The 20,959-nt window shown below is 40.3% G+C and overlaps 1 protein-coding gene and 1 non-coding gene across 3 annotated transcripts in view; both read left to right on the top strand.

Annotated features, from left to right (window-relative positions):
- Positions 1-20,959, top strand: part of MACROD2 (mono-ADP ribosylhydrolase 2) — an 861,356-nt gene that overhangs the window by 387,022 nt on the left and 453,375 nt on the right. The window lies entirely within an intron of this gene.
- Positions 7,494-7,683, top strand: LOC118251202 (U2 spliceosomal RNA). Its single transcript, XR_004779701.1, has one exon. It is a non-coding gene; the product is annotated as a U2 spliceosomal RNA (small nuclear RNA).

Raw genomic sequence — 20,959 nt, 5'->3', positions numbered from 1 at the left:
TCAGTTGCACGGTCTCACTTTCCCCACGGGACAGCGCCTGCGTGCATACACAGACACACGCATGCCCTTTTTCTTGAATGTTTGAGAAGATGAGCCTGGATGCCTGTAATTTCTGATTACACAGCCCTTGCAATCTACCTGTTACCCGCAGCTGGGCTCCCACCGAGAGCAGCCTGCACGGCACTTGCCGTCCTTGCCTGAAGTGAAGCTCTTGGCTTTACGGAAGATTTCGGAGCAGCCCAGAGGGCAGTGTGGGAACCCGTTTAAATCCCCGATCACTGGAAGAAATGGCGCCCCTAGGTGTCAAGTGTCCCCATAGCAAATTCAAGTGCACTTTGCATGTTCTTGTCGATGAGATGAAAATGAAGCCTTTTCTCTTGGAAAATGGAAGGAAACAGTCGCACAGTGTAGTGGCAGCATGCTAGACAGCTCAGTGCAGGTGCTTCAGGGAGCAGGGGAGTGCTCTGGGGTCTGTTCCCCTCCTTCCTCCAGAACTGCACTTGGGCAGGCAGGGGGCTCTTACCTTCTTCTGAAAACAAGTGGCAGAGCAAACAGCTGTCACTGAGATTATTTATTCCCTTTATTTTGTTGGCGAAACCAAGGGAAGCCTCTGACACTTCACACCTGACGAGTGTTTTCCCACTTTTTACTGCCTCATGGGCTTTCTTCCGATATGTTTGGGGATAGCGAACAAGTGTAATATTGAGGCAGGGACGGGGAAGAAGATGAAAAAAGGAGAGTGAGTTACGCGGTGCGAGCCTTTAAAGTTGAGGAAAAAGCTGTTTAAAATTGCTGAGTCCGAAGCAAACATCGCCTGGGTCAGCTTTCCAGCGTGACAGCGATAAACACGTGACCGATAACTCAACCTGACAGGAGGGGTGTTCAAGCATACAAATACTGGGAACGCTGTGTGCCGCTTCTGCACCCAAAATGTAATACGTAAGCCTGGACTTCCCCAGCAGCGTGCCTCCCGTCTCTCCCATCCGCTCATTTGACGAGCGTCCTCCCTGTGAAAGCGCAGCCTTTCTGATCCCATTAGAGAAGAGAGGCTCTGTCTCCACGCTCCTTTTTGCAGCCCGTGCACTCTGTGAACCGCGCTGTGCGTGGGGGGGTTGTGAAGGGATGCGCTGGAACCGACTGTGTCACAGGCAGCCTTGTTGCAGATGAACCCTCGCTGGCAGAAGAGATTAGCTGCAACCGACAGAGGAAAACAAAAAGTCATATTTTAAGGAAGATTGTGGTGCAAAATTCTGATTATTTATTGGGCAAGAAGATAGTCAGGGCTTTGTGTTATCAGAGATTCTGTGCCCTAGGAAGCTGGCAGCGAATTCAGCCTGGTGCTGCCAAACTGTACTTCAGAATCTGAGGTTTCATATGAAAAAGGAGGAAAAAAAGCAAAACAAACAGAAAACCCTCTATACCCTGCAGCTGCAGAGAAAATACTCAGAAACTCACTGAGACCAGAGCTGTGTTCTTGTCTTGAGTCAGCAATCAGCTTGAAGCAATACCTTTGAGAAGAGCGAACTGTGGTGGTCATTTCAATGCATGTGAGCTATGAAGTCTGACGTGTTTCACAGCAGCTAGTCCGTTTCTGTGCTTTTTTTCCAAAAAGCTCACTGTAATGTATGCTGTTTAAGAACGTATGTTCTTGGGGGAGAAGAAGAGAAACTAGAAGGAAGGTTTCTTATTATTCATGTAAATTTGAATTAATGCTAAACTTCCTTCTCTTCTTCCCCCCTTCCAAAAAAAAAAAATAGGCAAACAACTTTTCAAATTGTGGAGAAACAGAGAAACAAGGGGTATTTTCTTTGCCCACCGGAAAAAGCTTTAGTCATATCCGGACTCCTGAAAAAATCAAAACAAAACCCCCTTCTTCCCACTACCTCCTACATTCTCCTTAGTGCCATATGCCCCAGCTCACAATTACCCGGCTTTTAATGCATTCCACTTCTGCTCTGACAGCTATACAATGTACAACAGTTGCACAGAGTCAGAAGGCAAATCTGTGAAGCACAAAGAATCAAGAATTTGGTGATAGTTTAAAGCAAATGTAGAGAACATGGAAGTAAATAACAGAAGTAAAACTGGATACGGATGGTATTTTTTCATTTCTCTTTGTCTGTCTAAACCTCCTGTCTAGAATTTACTTCCATAGTACTATGAATTTCCCTTTTGGCATCCGTTCCACAGAATTTACATTTAGCAGGCTGCGAAATACAGGGGATCTTGTACCTAGTGCTCGTAATCACCCTGAGGAACCTGTTAATCAGTGCAACAATTGTGTGGTTATATGGCTCGCATCATGTTTGAGCATTGGAGCTCAACGCTAGAAAAGCACTGTAATTGCTAATAATTAGCACTGGGTAAGCCTCACAAGGTTTACTTAAGAGTTCCCTCATGTCAGATTCATATCCACACCCTATCTGAAGTATCTGGGCCGTTTAAGGATCTGGGAGGTAATACTTTGTCATTGTGTAAGGCAGAAGACCTGCGTATGAAAGGGCAAGGGGACTGTGAAATAATTACTGGCTCTGCATTTAATTTGAGTCAATGAAAATGCCAGAATGATTGAAGTGTTTATGCTGAAGATCAAGGAGTTAGACTGGAGTAGGGTAATCAAAACCAGGGACATCTTTCCTAAGTTTTTAAATATTTCTTAGGGAGGAGATAACGGAGGACGCTGAGAGCATGGCAAGGGAGTGTTGGAAGGAAAATCAGGATCAGAGGTCACACCTGTGTGAAGTGATGGCTTGAAAATAAGAAGTAAAAATAGAAATATGCTTCACTTGATGGTGATGAATGGGTTCCTTGACCTGAGGAGGAAGACTAGAGGTGGCTTTGCGCTGTGGAGATGGTAATTTAATAATGGCAGTTACAGGTGAAAAAGTTTGCTGTTAAAAATACAGTGGGAGAAAATGACTGGTCTTAATTACGTGTGGGCACTCCTGCCCCAGGCCCCGGTTGCCCAGGCAGCTCTGCTTTGTGGCTGCAGCAGCTGTGACGCGTTCAGTTTGCCACTTTTCCATACTTTGGACGTGATTCTCCCATCCCTGTGTTTCCCAGCTGTTCCCCGTGAAGATTTTACTTCGTGTTTATCTGTGCTTTGCTCATCTCCACCACCAGAGTATTCCGTGCTGCCCTTTTTCTCTGGCATCACAAAACCGTTCAAGCACCCTGATAAAGTTGCTCCGCTGAAGTTCAAGGCTCATAGAGCCAGCATTGCTCTATCTGGGACCGTACATATGGTTTCCACAACGTGGGAGGTGGGATCAGGCATATCTTCCTTACACATCTCTCATATCCCAGGGGCAGGGAAACATTTGCCAGTGTCCTATAACTTTGCTTCTCTGCAAGCAATAAACGCCTGGAGTCTGTCGGCGTTTTGCATGGTAAGACAAAAAGCATGTTGTGCGCTGCTGGCTGCCTCTGTTCAAACATGAAGCTTGGATTTTGAGGTTAGTGGAGGTCTGTTTGCTTAAAAGAGATTCTGATCAAGATGAATTATGAAAATGTCAATAAATACCATATTTTAAAAGGTAATAAACTGACTATTAATGTCGAAGGCAGAGCTCCAGGCAAACATTAGCAGCTGCCTGAACCACCTACCTTTATGTATCTTCTTCCTCCACAGCATGGGCAGGAGCAGCTGAAGCAGCCCTGGACCTCAGAGGGGAATTGTCAAAAAATGTCACCAGTACTTCACAGACACCATGTCCATGGTTTTGTTACTTTGGGGGGGGGTTCAGCCACACTTTTCCATGCAAGTCCCTCACATGTGTGTGACATCAATCCGTTTCTCAGCTAAAAATACCCAGTACTTTGCAGTTTAGTGTGGAGCAATTAATCATACGTTTGGGCACCGCGATGCCAAATTTTATTTTGTTTTGAAATACTGCGTATGGAACATTGGAAAAAATAAATAGTCAAATGCCATGCTTAGCATATTTCTCTTCTCTTGCAGTCCTTTTAAAAACGCATCAAGGATTTCTCCTACAGACAGGAGTCAAAAAAAAAAAAAAGATTTTCATGCGCCAGGTCAAGGTTTAATGGCTTGCCCACCCAGTCAGGAGGTACCTGGTACTTGCCAAGTTCAGTCTGCGCGTTTTCACGACACCAGCTGAGAGATTATCAACTCAAATGACCCATTTGGGGAGCACTCCTCTCCGTAGGGCTTGCCCTCCCTCTTTGCTGGACTTGAAGTCTGATTAGTGTTTAGACATCGCTTTGAGATAATGATAATGTGCCTTTTAATTAGCATCAATATTTCTAATCTTTTGGGGAATAATAATGTGCTTCTTTTTTAGCCCTTGACTGTTGACAGATGGCCACTTATTAAACATCATTAAATTCTGACATCAATCATTTTTGTGCTTTTTAAAATATGCTCGTTGTTTAAATCGAATGATATATACAGGAGGACGTTTTTTCAGGCCAGGTTGTTTAGACTTCGATGCGGTGCTGAAACAGCATTTGGTGGAGGCCTTGTTTTTTAAGATGCTGTAAGTAGAATCACAGGGGCGTTGTTAACTTGTAGTTTCAGTCTGCATGCGTTGTGTTAAAAGGGGCTCTTGTATGGAAGCAGCCTGAATGCTTTTGAGACAAAGGCACTATTTAAACATTTAGAAACTTGAACTTTTGAAAAGCCTGTGCTCATCTGCAGAAAGCATTTCATGCATTTACACGGGAATTCATATTGTGTGTGTTTCTGTGAATGCAGTGAAAAAGTGAAGATGAATTCCTGTATGTTCTTTGCAGCAATGCTTTATTGACTTGATGCATTCTTGGCTAGAACCTTTGATTTGTTATTTGTGAAACTTTGTTTAATGAGTACAATTACGATCCGCATTGTGTCCTTGCTCATCTTAATAGCAGTATTAATTTGCAGGAAGGGACAAAAATTATCTTGCGGAGTTATCAAGCAGTGTTTAGGCTTTCCGAATGCTAATTAATTCAGAGCTCAAATGCTGTACCTGCTGTTTAAAAGGCTGGCAGCTTGCATTCATCACCTGAGTGACAGCTGTTCTACCTTTTTTTTTTTTTTTTTTTAACCTTTCAAAAGAGTGGGAAAGGTTAACTCCTTGCACACCGATGACTGCCATATTGAAGTAACAATTGTTATGTTCAGAACTAAAACTTGCAAGGTTTTGTCTTTAACAGATGTGCTGATTTTGACAGGCTTTCTGAGAAAGGATTGGTGCTAGTAGGTTATTAAGAGAAACTGCTAAAAATATCTCCAATGCACTGTTATTTTTTCTGGACAGAAAAAAAGTTTAATGTTAATGTCAGAACCAGATCCTCCGTGTAAGCTAGAAGAGAAAGAATTAAAATATTGCTAAGTCAGGTTTGAATTTTCTCTTGGACTCAAATCCTTATATATATATATATATATATATATATATATATATATATATAATACTGTCAAGGAAAACATTAGTTGTAATTCAATTAAATGTTCACTAAAGCCAGTTAAATATCAAACAAAATAGTGAAGAGCAGTTTTACATGATATACGCTGCATTCAACGATCATTGAGTTATGATTTGTTAAGCTAAACTCCACTGCAGTAGGAAGAAATGGTAGTCTTTGGTAGTGAGAGGGGCTTTGAAGGTGTGCAGGTAATTTAATTTAATCTGAGAAAGAGTGTCTTCTGGTGTAAGGCATATGTTTGTATGCAGATTTGGGAGGATTACGTAGTTGCCTGAATGATGGATGAAGCAAGGCCCTAATACTGGATTACATTCCTTCTCTTTCACAGAGGAACAGATAACTAAGTATACATGATAAGTCGCCCCTCCGTTCCCTCCTGCCCACTGATGGAAACAGTTTAATTGTACTACTTTTTCTTTTCGGGGGAAACATGAGACAAATCAACACTTGTCTCATGTCAAAGGGCATCGCTTAACTAACGATACCAAATAGAGAGCCACAAAGGCTTTCTGTTGGTATTTTAGGGAAAATGCAAGTGTATTTGCTGCTGGTTTGCTATGCAAGTATTTCAGATGTACAGCAGACACGTCATAATAATACGTTTTTCCTTCTTGTTTTAGAGGCCCTGTAGTTTTAGGGGAGGGTGGGGTGGACGTGCTAATGCCTTGGGGCTTTGATTCTGCTCACATCGCTTTTATGCATTGTGATTCAGTAAATCTCATTAAGCACACGTTTAGCTTCCAGTATTCACTGCAAGTTCTGTTGACTTCAATAGCAAATTAAGCACAAGCTTAAACGTTGTTTGGAGCCTTAGGGAAAGGTGATTAACCTAAAGAACAAAGGTATGCTATTATGATATTTTAACTCATTAAAATCCAGTAGATTTGCTGATACTGATTCACTAAATATTCTATATTGAAAGTAAAGCAATTACCTTGTTGTTGGTTGGCTCCCTTGTGCAGCTTGCAATGCCAACGTGAGTGTATTAGCTAGGTATGTCTGCTGTGACAGTACCTTGTTTTTCACTTCTGACCTACTGTTCTGTTCTTACAAACAATTAGTGGTTATAATTCATGATTGAGAATGCAAACTCATTACAAAAATACAAAGTTTTACAAGCTTGTTTACAAAGTGTTCTTGAAAATGGAAATAATTTTTGAGAAATTGTTGTCTTGTTGCGGGTTAGTCAAACATCTTTCGTTATTACTCATCAACTTCAGAAGACATTTTTGGTCTCCATGCACAGGGATGGTTTTTCAAAATGCGGTTTCATAAAGCAAGCACACAGCAGCTTTGGCAGTGTTATCTTAGTGTTCATTGGGGGGGCATTTCCCATCTTAATTTATTGTAGAGTTTGATACAGAGTGAGTGAAAGCGTGCTGTGGCAAGGCTGAGATGTACTTTTTGAATAAGCATGTGAGATACTGTAATGAATCCAGCAAGTTTTGAGAAAATACACCTCAGAATGTAGTTCTGTCATTAGTGGGTCATTTATTAAAAGCTCTCAACTTTTAGAATTGATACACTTTCTGTCCCTTCTTCCCCCAACCCCAGTTCTTCTATTTATCTATGAAATTTGTAAGACTTGTTGTCTAATCCATGGGGAACAAGCTCTAAAATAACCCCATAATGATTCCGAAACCAGAACGATGCTTAAATATTTGGGGTGGGGGCTTAGCAGAAGGCTGGAGGGAAGGTTATTGTATGTTTTTCTTTTTTTAGTTGCCATTTAAGAAATAATCAGATCAAGATGGGAATATTTTGGGGGGCTTGACATGGCATCGTTAGCTTCCCCAAGTTGCTGTGCTAGAGGTTTTAACCACAGCAGTTAAAAAAAAAAAATGCACAGCACAGCCCCTACAGTTACAGTGTGTGCAAAATCATGAGCTCTCTGAAATCTTGGAGTGAGTTATTTGGGGTCTGTAGTCTGTCTTCAGCTTCTTGAAATAAATCTGAGTGATGAAGCTGCATAATTGTTGCTACTGTGGTGTTAAAATCTTGTGATGATTCAGTCTCGGTGTGCTCACTGAGTCAGACCAAGGAACCATCGAGTCTGCTGACTTGTGTTTGCTTCTTGACCTTTTGGCAAAGATCAAGTGTAGCATATGTTTTTATCAATTTAATATCTGTTATGTCCTCAACTTGAGGGTTTTATATTAAATGAGTTTGGGGACTGGGAAATGTACTAGGAGCTTACGCCATCCTCTCCATGCACAAAGCTGGCTGTTGCTGTGTTTCTAGAATGGTGTGAAAAAGAAGAAAAAAAAAAGTAGCAGGTCCCCAAATGACCGTAAATGAGTGTGAAGGGAAGAGCAGGAACAGAGGAGGCATAGATTATGCTGCTCTAAAGTTTTCTCTTAAGCTCTACCTGTTTTCAGCTCAGGGCTTTTCCTGAGCTGAAAAACAAAACAAAACAAAACAAAACAAAATAAAAAAACCACAAACCTCTTCTGGTTGTGTTTTAGGCTGTTGCTTGTTGTCTTCCCAGTCCATATTAATTACCATTTTATAAGATCCAGAATTGTAACATCAGATTACACCTTCAAGACTGGGCTAAGTACCAAAGTACCTTTGTACTTAGAGGATACAATGAGCCTACACACAGTCTCATCTTATTGAAGTGTGAGTTAGTGCATCACTGTTGCCATTTATTTGCACTGACCACTCTTACTGGTGCTATTTTTCTGAATACATAAATAATTAAGAGTGAAAATAAAAATTGGAATTAATCCCAAAATCCAAACCAGAAGAAACATACTACATCATGGTGCATTGGTACATATGGGATTATATTGTATTTGATTAAGGACCATTTGAAAGAACTGGATGCGATCAATGCCTTTGAGGAAACACTGCTGCTGCAAGTATTTAAGCCATATTCTGAGATGTGTGGAAAGCAATGGAGAGTTGGTGTTTACTCAAACATTTCTAATTGATTAAATATCAATCTATGCCATTTTATGCTGGTTTATGAACTGCAGGTCCAGAACTGTTCATACATGTAGAAGTCAGTGGGTGGCTAACAAAAGCTGTTTTTATTTGGCCTGTGACTTAGTTACCGCTGAGGTCTATGTAATGCAGCAGGTGATGACAAGCATGGCTTATAACATCTTTTGAAACAGAATCAAGCCACTAAATGACAAGTGGAAGTGACAGGGTGAAAACTGGGAGTTGTATGAGAAGCAAAATGAATACAGTTCAGATAGGGAGCGATCAAACTCCTTACTAGGTGACATAAGAATTTGACCCTTCAAGGATTTCTTACCAAGTATGTGAGGTAATACAGAAAGGAGGTACCTATGTCATTGTAAATTAGTGTCCCCCCTTAAGTCTCATTACCAAGACACCTTCAGTTTTTAATTATTTGACCTGCCATGGTTAATAAAAAGACTATACAGTGAAGTTAATCTGGTGTGACATTTTTGGTGGTAGATTGGATGCCAAATTAATTGCAATGAAATAAAATAAAAATACTTGTTTCCTTAAAAAAAAAAAAAAAGGAAAAAAAGAAAAAAAGAGCACCACAGATTTTCTGTTCTGTGTGTCTTCAGTTGGTTGGGGATTTCTTTGTCATTATTTATGACTTCAGTATTTAAATTAGGACACATTAGGTAAAGCTGATGATATGGGAAAAAAATACGGTGCTTGTTAATTGTGACAATTTTAATGTTGCTATTTAATGGAAAATACAATAGTTTGATTTTTAAAAAATCAGTTTGAAGTGAAAAAATAGTGTCTGCAAGATAGAAATCCGCTGCAGCACAATACCATCTTATTACTATGCGTGCTACTATGCTTACAGGTTATTGTCAATATACAGTGTCTACTGGCAAGGAAGCTTTTCTTTGTCATGGGAACAAAATGATTGCTCCTCATTTTTCTTGACTGCTGAGTTCTTTTAGCGAAAAGCATTTTTATCCTGGAATAAATATTGATTCTCTCTTTTCTCTCTCCGAGAAAATTAATTTAGTGAGAGTTATGTTCACCCAGGTGAGGGAAGGGCAGCTGAAGGCCCAACAGGCTATGTAAAGCTGTGACACGGGCCAGCCTGCAAGAAGTGTCTTTATTACCCTGGGTCAGCAAGTACACGCTGGCTCTTTGGAAGAGCATCTCCTGGGGCAGAACAAGGGAGGATTTGTGGGCCACTTGTCTGTAGCAGTAGGACTGCAGACTTTCCTGTTTTCAGCCAAAAAGGAGTGTAATCTGTTTGCTTTCATTTGAAACCTCTTCCCTCCCCTTCTGAGTCCTGCTCCCAAAAGGCAAGTGGTCTAGGTGAAACAAAGGGCAGTAATGCATCGTGCCTTCCAGGGATAGCCATGGGAGAACCGTAAAGAGTTGCAGTTCTCTGTGCTGACTCTTAGCATGCAGAAATCCTCTTGACAGGGCTTTGGGGGAAAAGGAGAGAGGTTAGCAAGAGCCAAGCCTTCCCTTTGTAAATTGGCTGAAAATGCAGAGGTGGGAATGCAGACCGTTGAGGTGCTGCATGGGGACACGTTCACAAAACGCTTCAGCTGATGGGGCAGGCTCACCGTTGGAGAGGGACGCGGTGGCACATTCTTGATGGACAAACTGAAAGAATAGGCAAGAGCAATGGGGAGACTTGGGCAGAGTTCTCCATGGAACTGCACACTTCCGCTTCCTCCTCTTCTCACAGCTCTCTTAAGATATTGTAGGAAGCAACCAAACCTTTGCAGGTGGCTGCCTGTGCCTGTTGTCTCTTGTAGAGTTTGACCCCAGTCTGCATCCACGTGCATCCCTACCAGATCCTTGCACCATCCCCTGCTTCCGTAGAAACTATGTCATGCAAGAGCGAGATTTCTGCTCCCTCAACTCCAGAAGAAACTTTCATTAATCAATTAACAGTTAGACCACATAGGGAAGGTATCTGGGTTCCTTTTAGAGAGTTATTGCTGTGGTGCCTTAATTTGGCCACTCTGAAAGCAGCAATTAGGGTTCTAAAAAAATGATTTAGTGGAATTTGTTGCAACATGATAAGCTTCGGTACTTGTAAAGTCTGTGTAAGCTCCTGACGTGCTGAATCACTGGATACTATTGTGAAACCTATTTTTAGATGTTTATTTGCTGGACACTTGTCTTTGTATTACAGCTTTGACCATTTCCTTAGTAAAACATTTTGAAGAGATGAAGGAAAACGATAAGGATTGTACATCTCCAGCACAATGTTAATTTTTATCATGCTTTTGTTCCAAAGCCAGTACTGTTGAATTAATATCAGATTTTTGTATCTTTTTTTTTTACTCCTTTTTTTTGTTTTTGAAAACACATGCACACACACACACACAGAAGAGCTAACATATAAATAAACCTCTCAGACTCCTGTGCTTCAGACCAATCATAATGCTGCCATTGAAAACATTATTGTTTGAGAAGATTTTAGGCTGAAACGGGGACTTTAATATAGCCTATGTTAGCTGTCCTCAAGGGAATATATTTCCTAAGGGGGAAACTACTGTTAAACTGATGTTTTGTGAGATTTAGTACTGATGTCAACCTTAGTTCTGCTGCATGAAGTAACGCGATTAAAGCAGCAAAATAGCAGAACGCAGGCAGGGCCACTTGGTTGAACTTGTGGATGTTTCCACATAGGTGATTAAAATTTGATTGAACACTGATAGGAGTGTTTGAGGCATGTCCGTGTGAGACGTAAAAAAAAAAAAGCCTGGAGCAACTTAGCTATTTCCCCCAGAAGGATCCTGTCCAGAGAGAAGGATGCAATATTTACATGCAATAGCAGCTGGATATTTTTAGAATTACTTGAAGGTCCCGTGTAGTAAGCCTCAATGAGAGGACAGATACAAATCAGGTAACACTCAGTCCCATTTGTGTGAAGTGGTCTTCCAGGGTAAAATTACAATTTCTTTCCTTCTAAATTTGGAACCCATTTGGGAGCAAATTAATTAAGACTAAGCTGATAAGTATCTGCTGTTGTTCTGCAGTGATGACATGGTAAGGCACTAGGGGTCTACATGCAAAACTTGTTGGTACATCAGAAAAAATAAAGTGTCTGTGCCTGTTGGTTCTAGAGCTGTTACATGATACTTTAAATAAGTGACTTAATTCCATGTTCAGAATACCCAGAGGTATAATATCTTATTATTGTTATTAACTCAGACTGCATTAATTCAAGAGCTCTTTCCTAATTTGAGAGCCTTTTCTCATGAGACAGGAAGATGGTCTCTCTGTACTGTGCCCTACGTGGTTTCCTATTTTATCCTTGCTGTGACTTGACCAAGTAAAGATGAACATAAAGTAAGTCAAACAGACTCAAATGCCTTGGTTTAGGGTTCCCTCAGTGGTCTTTACTGACGGACAGGACATGTTTGGAGGTTTTCTCGTTATATGGATTGCTTAGTTATTCTGTGCATGCTGGCAAACGGGGTGGCTTCCCTGTTTCTCGTTGAGTGCAGATCAAAAATTGGTGCAGCAGAAAGGTTAAGACTGCCAGTAATTAAGTATTCAGTTAAGACAACGGAGAACTATACATGAGCTTTCCATTGAATTGCAGGAGATCCTTGACTTGATGTCTGCATTTGTTTAAGCACACTTGCTTTCTATGCTTATTCACGTTATCCTCTGTCATTTGCTGTTGAAGTGTTTTTCTGCCTTAAAATGAAGCTAATTGCAAAACCATTTCACATGACAATATTGAATATAAAGGTATGTGTTTCTACATAACTGTTCTTTTGTATGAATTCTGTGCAATGCTATCTCAGTGAGGTGGCTGGAAAATCGAGTGCTGAATCTCTTAAAAATGCTTTTGAATGCTGTCTTTGAGCAGAGATTATGAGGAATGAATATAGCCAGAGCTTAATCATAAACTTTTCCCTTTCCTGACAGTACTGACATTTCCTTGTTTCAGCACAAATGGATGAATCACAGCTAATGAGTTGTTTTGATCATTTACAGTGTTAATGCAAACTCAAGGCTCATATATTTTGACCCTGTACCTCTGGATTAACTGTAAAAGACTGAAAGCTGCTGTTTTGTGAGGACATTTGAACTGCTCCAAAAGTTGCTCCGTTCAGTAGGCTCCAGCCTCAGGTAACAAGCCACGGGTGCACCATGGGTGACTGCACACGGAGGGAGCATGCGAGGCAATCCATCATCAGGGGATATTTGCTGGCATGTAGCACTGGAAGCAGAGTATTTAGTAACGCTTTCCTTTCACATGAAGCTTTACCTTTGGCTCTTACTATGAGTGAAATTGAGTAGTAGCCTGTGATCCCAGTGAGTCTCACTCACATCAGGCTTCTTAGAGGGTTTCACAGCGGTACGTCTGCACTTCTGTCTGCCTGAGTGTCCAGGTATCCTCCGTTTGAAGAAGAAAAGGAAATGTGGGTATGTGAAAGAGGGAAAGAGCATTGAACAGGGAGATGCTAAAGAGAGAAAATAGGGAAATCTTGACCCGATTGAAGCTGAGAACATTCACCTGTTTGTTCTAATACCCCTATATTTTTGTATAAAGAACAAAGTAAAAGTGTGTGGCATTTCCAAGTGTATGGATTTGCACTGGAAGCATGTTGTTGGACACTGGAAGAAAATTTTGTTTGTAAAGATGGCTTGCAATAGTTAGTTTGAGAAGCAAAATATCAAAAATTTCTCTGGGGAGCAATATTAGACTGTTTAATTCAGCTCAGATAGCAAATTTAGTCCTTGAGTCCTCTACTCTGCGCTGGTACGGCCTCACCTCGAGTACTGTTTGCATTTCTGGGCACCACAGTACAAAAGGGATGTAAAACTGTTGGAGAGTGTCCAGAGGAGGGCGACGAAGATGGTGAAGGGCCTAGAGGGGAAGACGTATGAGGAGCGGCTGAGGTCACTGGGCCTGTTCAGCCTGGAGAAGAGGAGGCTGAGGGGGGACCTCATTGCAGTCTACAGCTTCCTCACGAGGGGGAGTGGAGGGGCAGGCACTGATCTGTTCTCTTTAGTCACCAGTGATAGGACCCATGGGAATGGTGTCAAGCTGAGGCAGGGGAAGTTTAGGCTGGACATCAGGAAGAGGTTCTTCACTGAGAGGGTGGTCGCACACTGGAACAGGCTCCCCAGTGAAGTAGTCACTGCACCAAGCCTGTCTGCATTTAAAAAGCGATTGGACTGTGCACTTAGTCACATGGTCTAAAATTTTGGGTAGACCTGTGCGGTGCCAGGAGTTGGACTTGATGATCCTTATGGGTCCCTTCCAACTCAGGATATTCTATGATTCTATGATTCTTGAGCCATCGTGTTTCTGTGATTTTAAAAACATTTTGCTGCATATAGGCTTTTTGTGTTTTTTGTGCCTTTTTTTTTTTTAAGTGGGTATCTAACCCAAAGGCCTTGCAAAAGCCATCAGGTTTAACCTTTTCATTTTACGTGACACTCTAGAAGAAGATAAGGGGGAGATGCTGTCAGAGAGTTTACACAGAGGATGGAGTGTGGTGGTACTGGAAAGGATAATGACTTCAGCTCTGATTTTCTTCCTCCTGCTGCCACAAAGCATCTGTAATCTCTGCTGGGTGCAGTCAGCCTGCGGGAAGCTTTCCTTCCTGCAAACCCCAAGTCAGTCAGCACATCGTTTGGGAAATTAGAGAGGCATCAGAGCTGGACTTGTGATGACCTATTTTAAAAGAAAAAAAAACTGGGTGGATGGTGAAGGGGAAGGATGGGAAGAACACGAGGAAGGACTTAGGTATACTTCCATCTGCAGTGTGTTGAAGATAGTACTGGTATGGTATCAGGTGCCACAAGCTGCTCTGTCTTCCATTTCACATGGAAATGGGGGAGCTCACTCAAAAATCAGCGTGCAGCTGGTCGGCACTTGAGGGTGGTCACTGACAGTAGTGAAGGACTGAGGGTGAACGCTTCTGGGATGAGATTAGCTGAAGTCTTCTCTTATCATGTAGTAGCTTATTATACCACAGTATTCAGGCAAATGTGGATAGTGTAACAGTGCGTCGATTATTTTGTCTAATAATCAGACTCTTCATTTTGTGCTGCAGAAACAAATGCCTTTTTCAATTACTTTAATATGCTACATTCTTTAAATTAGATGGTCTATAGGCAGCATATAAACAGCACTCTCCAATATTATTTCAGAAAATGAATAGCATGTGTGTTCCCTCGGCTCATCTACAAGAGAAACTGCCGAGTGACATGGGTTCTTGTTATTTGCTTCCATATGAACAGCTCAGAGTAAGTGCCCGTTCTCAAGAAACACACATTTGCTGCGTTCTGGCTCGTAGAAGGCTGTGTGTCTATTTGACATGCTCTCAGTGGAGAATTGCTTATCCATGCCTGATCTGGACTGGTTTCACCTTCCAAAAGAAACTAGCATAGGTCAAATGTTGGCAAGATGGATTGAAAAGTGTTTCCAGCTGATGGAAATGCTTTTGGTAACAAAGTGGGGGAATTTGAAATCTAATCTATTCTCAACGGAAAAACAGCAAATAGTCCACGTTTCAATGCTTACAAGCTATTCCAGTATCTAAAGTGCTGACATACATGAGTTTTTCAAAAAATGGAGACCAAGAATCAACTAATTTTGTGTGAAAGGTACAAGTACAAAATACTGTCTGTAATGAGCTGCAGTACGCCAAGAGAGCTTTCTTGTTTACTAGTTCACTACAGTGCTAATGGCCACACCTGTATGTGATGGTCTCCAGACTCCTCTTCCTCCTCCAGTTCTTTTGTTCAGTGGTTGTTTTTTTTTTTTTGTTTTTTTTTTGGCATTCCTAATTTCTCATTTCTTTCCCTTCCTAAATTCTTATTATTTTCCCTTGCGAAGTTGAGTCTTTCCATCCCTTATTTGAACGTTCGTCATTTCCGTCATCCTTTTTTTTTCTCATCTGAATGTATATTCACTCTTGCCACGTTCAGATTCTTCTGTATATTATTTCTTCAGTATGTTGTGAAGTTGTTCCCATTTGTCCGACACTTTGAGGGAAACGCATGTTCTCGGTTGTTACCTGTTCCTGTACACGGAAGAAAGCGTGCTGTGAGCTGAGGAAGAGATGAACATGCCTTATTGGACACAGACTGTCTTATTCCTCCTGAATTTTATTAGCTGCTTTTCTTTGCCCTCCATTCCCTACATCTGTCTCTGCCTGTAAGCACAGTGTAAGTCAGAGTTAGGGCCAAGTGTGTGCTGCATTTCCTGTTGAAATACAGAATGACGATGGAGATGTGAGTCACAGACAGAGTAACGCTAGGTACAACAGCACAGGAAGTGCTTGACTTATCTTTCTTTATTTTAATTTTCCCTTTTTTTTTCCTTCCTTTTTTTTTCTCTTTGTACCTCTCCTAGCACATGTATACAATTAATTGATATATCATAGGAGATATTTAATCAACCATGGCTGCATTCTCATTTGCCTAAGCCAGGAAGCTCTTTAGGAATATGGATTGTACCTCTTACCCTCACCAAACACATCTTTTAAGCATAGCTGTAAGATGGTTCATGGATTTGGAGATGCTGTCCAAAGTGTCCAGGAGAAAAAGAAAGCAGAAAAAAAGCAGCGGACCTGAACTGTGTAGGAGTGTACAGCTGCCTTTCGAGGCTTTGCAGGGCTAATGAAACCTCTTGATGTATACAGACCCTCCCACTGCCCTTTGCACATCACAGATTTCCAAGTTCGACCGGTGTGTGCGAATTTCTGGTGTAAATTCAGTACAAAATGAGGCAAGGAGTCCTTACAGCTGTTTTGGTGAAATCTTTTAAATTTTCATTTTCCCTGACAAGGGCAATCAGCAAAGAGAGATTTCTGCAGCGTAGAAACAATTGCGTTTGACTGTCTTGAGCAAATTCTCCCACTACCGATTGACTACTGAGATTAAGTGGAATTTCTAGTGAGTCCTGTTACAGTGGGTCAAGCACTATGTCTGTGGTCGTGCTTATTTTCTGCGAGCCTTGGTAGAAGTTTATTTTAGCAGAACCATTTTATAACGCTTGGAATATGTTCGTACCTGGGATTGCTGCTACTATAGATAATGGATGACCACTTAGTTAATGTTTGATGGCAGTTACAATACACATCTCCCAAAGTTAAGTGTCCTTATGTCTTTATATGAGAACTGACCTTCAGGGACAGTAAACATATTGTTTGGCAACAAGTTAATTACAGACTTTATCTTCCAAAAACATTCATGTCACGGGTGGGATAATTAAGATGTCCTTGCAAGTGAAAAAAAGTTCTTGAGTTATAGTAGTGTTTCAAAGTAGGTGTTTGAAACCGAGGTCACAAGTATTACAAGAGCTGTGTACTCACGTTATTTTGACTAAATAATTCTCCTCTTCAGGCTATAAAAATGAAAGATGGGCTTAACTGATATGTATGGCAATATATTCTGTAAGTCTGAAAAAACAAAGGGATTTGGGTTTTGCAGGGGTATGATGGGCAAGCAGAACTGATTGTGTTTGATTTACTGGGGGATTGATTGCTAGGGTTTATTTTGTTTCTCTCCCCTTTCCTCCTTTTAAGACCTGAATCTTTTGTTAAATGGTTAGGGTCATGTTGGCCCCTTCTAATTTTGTAATGTGAACTTCATGGTGATAAATAGCTAATTATTTGCAATTGAATTAGGCTATGAATTTAAATATGACAGAAACAGATGTACTGGTGATTACCTTCAGTGCATTGCTCAGGGGATCCAAGTTTAACGTCGTGTAAATACCTTTCAGATTTTTTTTTTTTTCTGAACTGGGGCAGTACAGCTGTTGGAGAATCTCATCGAGAAGTCTATGAATTCTGCAGTATACGAACATCTTCCAGACTGATGTATCTCAGATATGGTGTGTGTTTTGTTTTCTTTTCTCTGGAAGAATTCAGGGAGGAAGAAGAGGAGAAAGCAGTTCCCACTGCTGGGAACTGCAGTTTCTGTTCTGGAGTATTGCATCTCAGAGCTGCAAGCAGGGTCAAAGCAGGTTTGGGTCAAGCAGGGTCAAGCAAGTTTGGGTCAAGCAGGGATGTGTTCTTTTCACATTCTACATTCAAAAGGGGACACTGAGCAATTTCCAAAAATGGAGCCCCTAGAGGAATACAATGTGGTGGAATAAAAATGTCGTCGATAAAATGCCCGGTACATGCAATGCAATTTTGTGGGTGGTACTTAAATGAGAGACTTTGTCAGCTGGCTGAATTATGCCATGATGAAGTAGGTTAACTATCCCAACGTGCCTTGGAACTAACATGGAACTAATAATGAATACATGCACCAGTGTAATTTTAAGATTGGAATTACAGTATCTTTAAAAAAAAAAAAAAGGAAAACCTCTGCACATGTTCACTTTCTTCAAAACATGATTCAGGAGATTGATAGGTCTACTAATTAGGTAATTCTGAGCTACTGTTTTTCATTTGTTTTTCTATTTGGAAACCTGTGTTCCAGCAGAAAGAAGTCATTCCATTTTTAATGAACAGTACAATATCAATCAAATACTGTTAGAATGATATATATATATTTGCTGCAATAGAAGAAAAGCCTTATAAAATTAACAAAACATTCCCCCAGTATAGCCAAGATACATGGCTGCTGGTGAGTCATACCTTGAAAAATGCAGCAGGACTATGAATGATTGAAACATGCTCTTTGAGACCTATTTCCATGAATACATTTGTGGTTTGAATGATAATATTTAAGCAGCCCAACATTGGAGAACAATAGAAAAATGGGATCTAAGCACAAAGACTTTGATTGATGGAACTATGCCATTCATGTGCAATGCAGCACTGTTACCATACCAATATCTAATGGATATGTTAATACCGAGTGTGTCCACGATGAGTTTATCCAAAGTGCAAGGCGATAGAATAACACTTTCAGAATGGTTAATTTTGTGCCTGTCCCACAGACTGTCTTGACAGTTGAACCTTTTTATCTTTGCACTTGTACAAAGGTTGTCCGTAAATATTTAGGCATGGTGCACACAGCAAAAGTCAGATATCTCTTCTAGATTCATTATTAAATGACAGTGCAATGTGATTTTTACTGTGCAAATCAATTCAAAGGGTCTGTAGTTTGATATTCAGCTCCAGCCCTAACCCAGACATTAGTTCATGTTTGTTTTACCTTCTGCAATACACGGGAATGTAATCAGTTATCTCTGTCAGGGTGTGGGGTATCTTTCTTAAAATGCCGTATCAATGACCATCACATGCACCATGTTATGCCTATAGTTTCATGTAAACTAGATAGTTTTTTGTGAGTAAGCTTTTCAGTTTTGTCCTCTTAACTTTTTTAATACGGGGCTTCCTCTTTAATTTCTTTTTTTTTTTTTTTTGAAACCTAACATGTTTTGTGTTGTTTATTAGATTTACTTAAGAGTTTTACTCAATGTAAAATAGCTCTTGAATTTCATTTGAGATGTTTTCTGCATAACTGTGTGCAAATAAGTATTCTGATAATCCCTTTCTTTTTAAATGAACCAATTTAATACTTGCTTCTGTCACTGTTACATGGAGATGAGAGAGTTGACCTATTTTAAAAAATGAGCTTTTTAGCCTTGTGAGCTACAGGAGAGCAGAATTTTAGAATTTTTAGAGTTTATTTTTTAATTAGACAGTTGTCATTAGGGTTTGCTGGGGCACATACGAATGATATTTTCCTTTTAATTGTTACTTTTGCAATGAGCATTACTGGATTTTTTTTTCTTTTCATAACCCCCTAGTGCTTCGTAACCTTGTTAGTGCTCTCCAACATTTGACTTTGACCTGCTCTATATGCTTCAGCTTTGTTTCATAAAAATTACATAGATACTGCTAGAATGTATAGACTATTTAATTTCATGTGCATTCACGCAATAAGCATGAAAGTTGATTTATATATGATTACAGTTATTTCTAACATGACATTTTCCCCAGAAGTATGTTAAGTTGTTAGCACTGGAAAAAAAAAAAAAAAGTATTTTGTTAATGCTATTCTCCATTCAAGGGCTTTGCTGGTACTTGTTGCAGATGTTTCAGATTACTGTCAGAACTTCATTATCAGTGATAATGTACTAATGCAGTAAGTTGACATACGGGTTGACTGAGTGACTATTGCAATATATAATTAGGCTTGTGTAACATGATACATTTCCACTGATCCTACATAGCCTTTAAATGAAATTTCTTTGAGACTGAATTCGTTTGCTGCATTTTTACCATTCCCAGAGTGACTGCTGCCATTTTTTCTAGGATTCTTGCAGGGTGGTGTGAGTGCCTTAAAGAAACTCCATGTTTTATACAGCTCCAAATGTATTTTCTCCCAGATTTTCTTTTAATATTCATATCACTGGAAATAATAATCCCATAATAGAATTAGCAGAATGTGTTACTCTAACTCTGATAAATCAGATCAAAATATACTGTATTTATATTGTAAATAATGTGTATACTATATACTACTAGTGTTTACTAGTATTAAGCCATTTGAGAGCTACGACGCTGACCAATTTCTAGCCTGTGTAAACAAAAATATTGTTTGCAGAGATGTTTGTCTGCTAAGTAAAAAACTGGAATTCTAGTGGAATCCTTCCAATGGCTGTCAGTTTCTTCCTCTGAGTTTGATCATTGAAAGTTTTTTATTTTCTTTTTTTTTTTTAAAAAAAAGATGGTTTCAATTATCCAAAGCTAGTGGAATGTTTAACTACCCTTCTGCTATCAGTGGACTTGTTTACATTGGGATTTTGACTAAATTGAGATTGCATATATCCAGATGTTATCTGCCCGGGTGACTTTTTCATTTGCTTTGGCAAAGGATTTGATGGTATATTGCTACCATCTCTTTGTCAGTTTTCACTTTATATATTACAGGCTATATTCAGGCTTTTCTTTTTTAAACTTCTTCCGCTAAACTGTTAACTCCTACGCTTCTGCTATTCTTTTCTAAGGGTAAAATCCCCATTTTACGATAGGCTCATCTGAATCAAGTTTATGGATATGGGAAGTTGTACGTTGTATCCTATGCATTGCTATACATGCAACTGAGCAAATGCTGAGTTTTATAGGTTTTATAGCTTACGTGTGAGTCTCATACACGTTGGGAATGTAATGTCCTCTAGCTCTAAGGCTAGATTGCAGTCTTGCATTTTGCCCCATGTGGAAAGCACGTCGTTGTTAGGTTGCCCTGGGCAGCATGGGAATCAAACTGAGACCAAGAGATGCCAATCTGATCCCGACTGCAGATTTTCTTCTTGGCTAACATGAAAAAAGCCCAAGTCCCAGACAAACAAACCCAAAATCAAAAAGATTTTTTTTCTTGTTGTTTTCTCTCTCTGCTTTGCTGTGCTAAGGGGCACAGGTGTGTCTGAAACACATCCACTCTGCGGTGTCTTCAGTGAGGTAGGAAAGGAAAAGCTCTCCACCAGAACTGCTTTCTTCCTGGTGCACAGTGACCTACCGTGCCAGTAGCCTGTGCAGAGGAGCAAAGGCTCCTCTTAAAAGTAGCTTGCAGCAGAAAAGTGTTCCGCAAGTATCAGTGGGAAATTAGAGAACACATTAGCCAGGACTACTCAGAAGTAGAACTGCAGTAGTGAAAAACAGGAACAATCGAACGA

Source organism: Cygnus atratus, chromosome 3, assembly GCF_013377495.2.
Source record: "Cygnus atratus isolate AKBS03 ecotype Queensland, Australia chromosome 3, CAtr_DNAZoo_HiC_assembly, whole genome shotgun sequence".
In the NCBI taxonomy this organism is placed as follows: Eukaryota; Metazoa; Chordata; class Aves; order Anseriformes; family Anatidae; genus Cygnus; species Cygnus atratus.
Note: the sequence above shows the minus strand (reverse complement) of the source record. Positions and strands in the feature narration are given on the sequence as shown.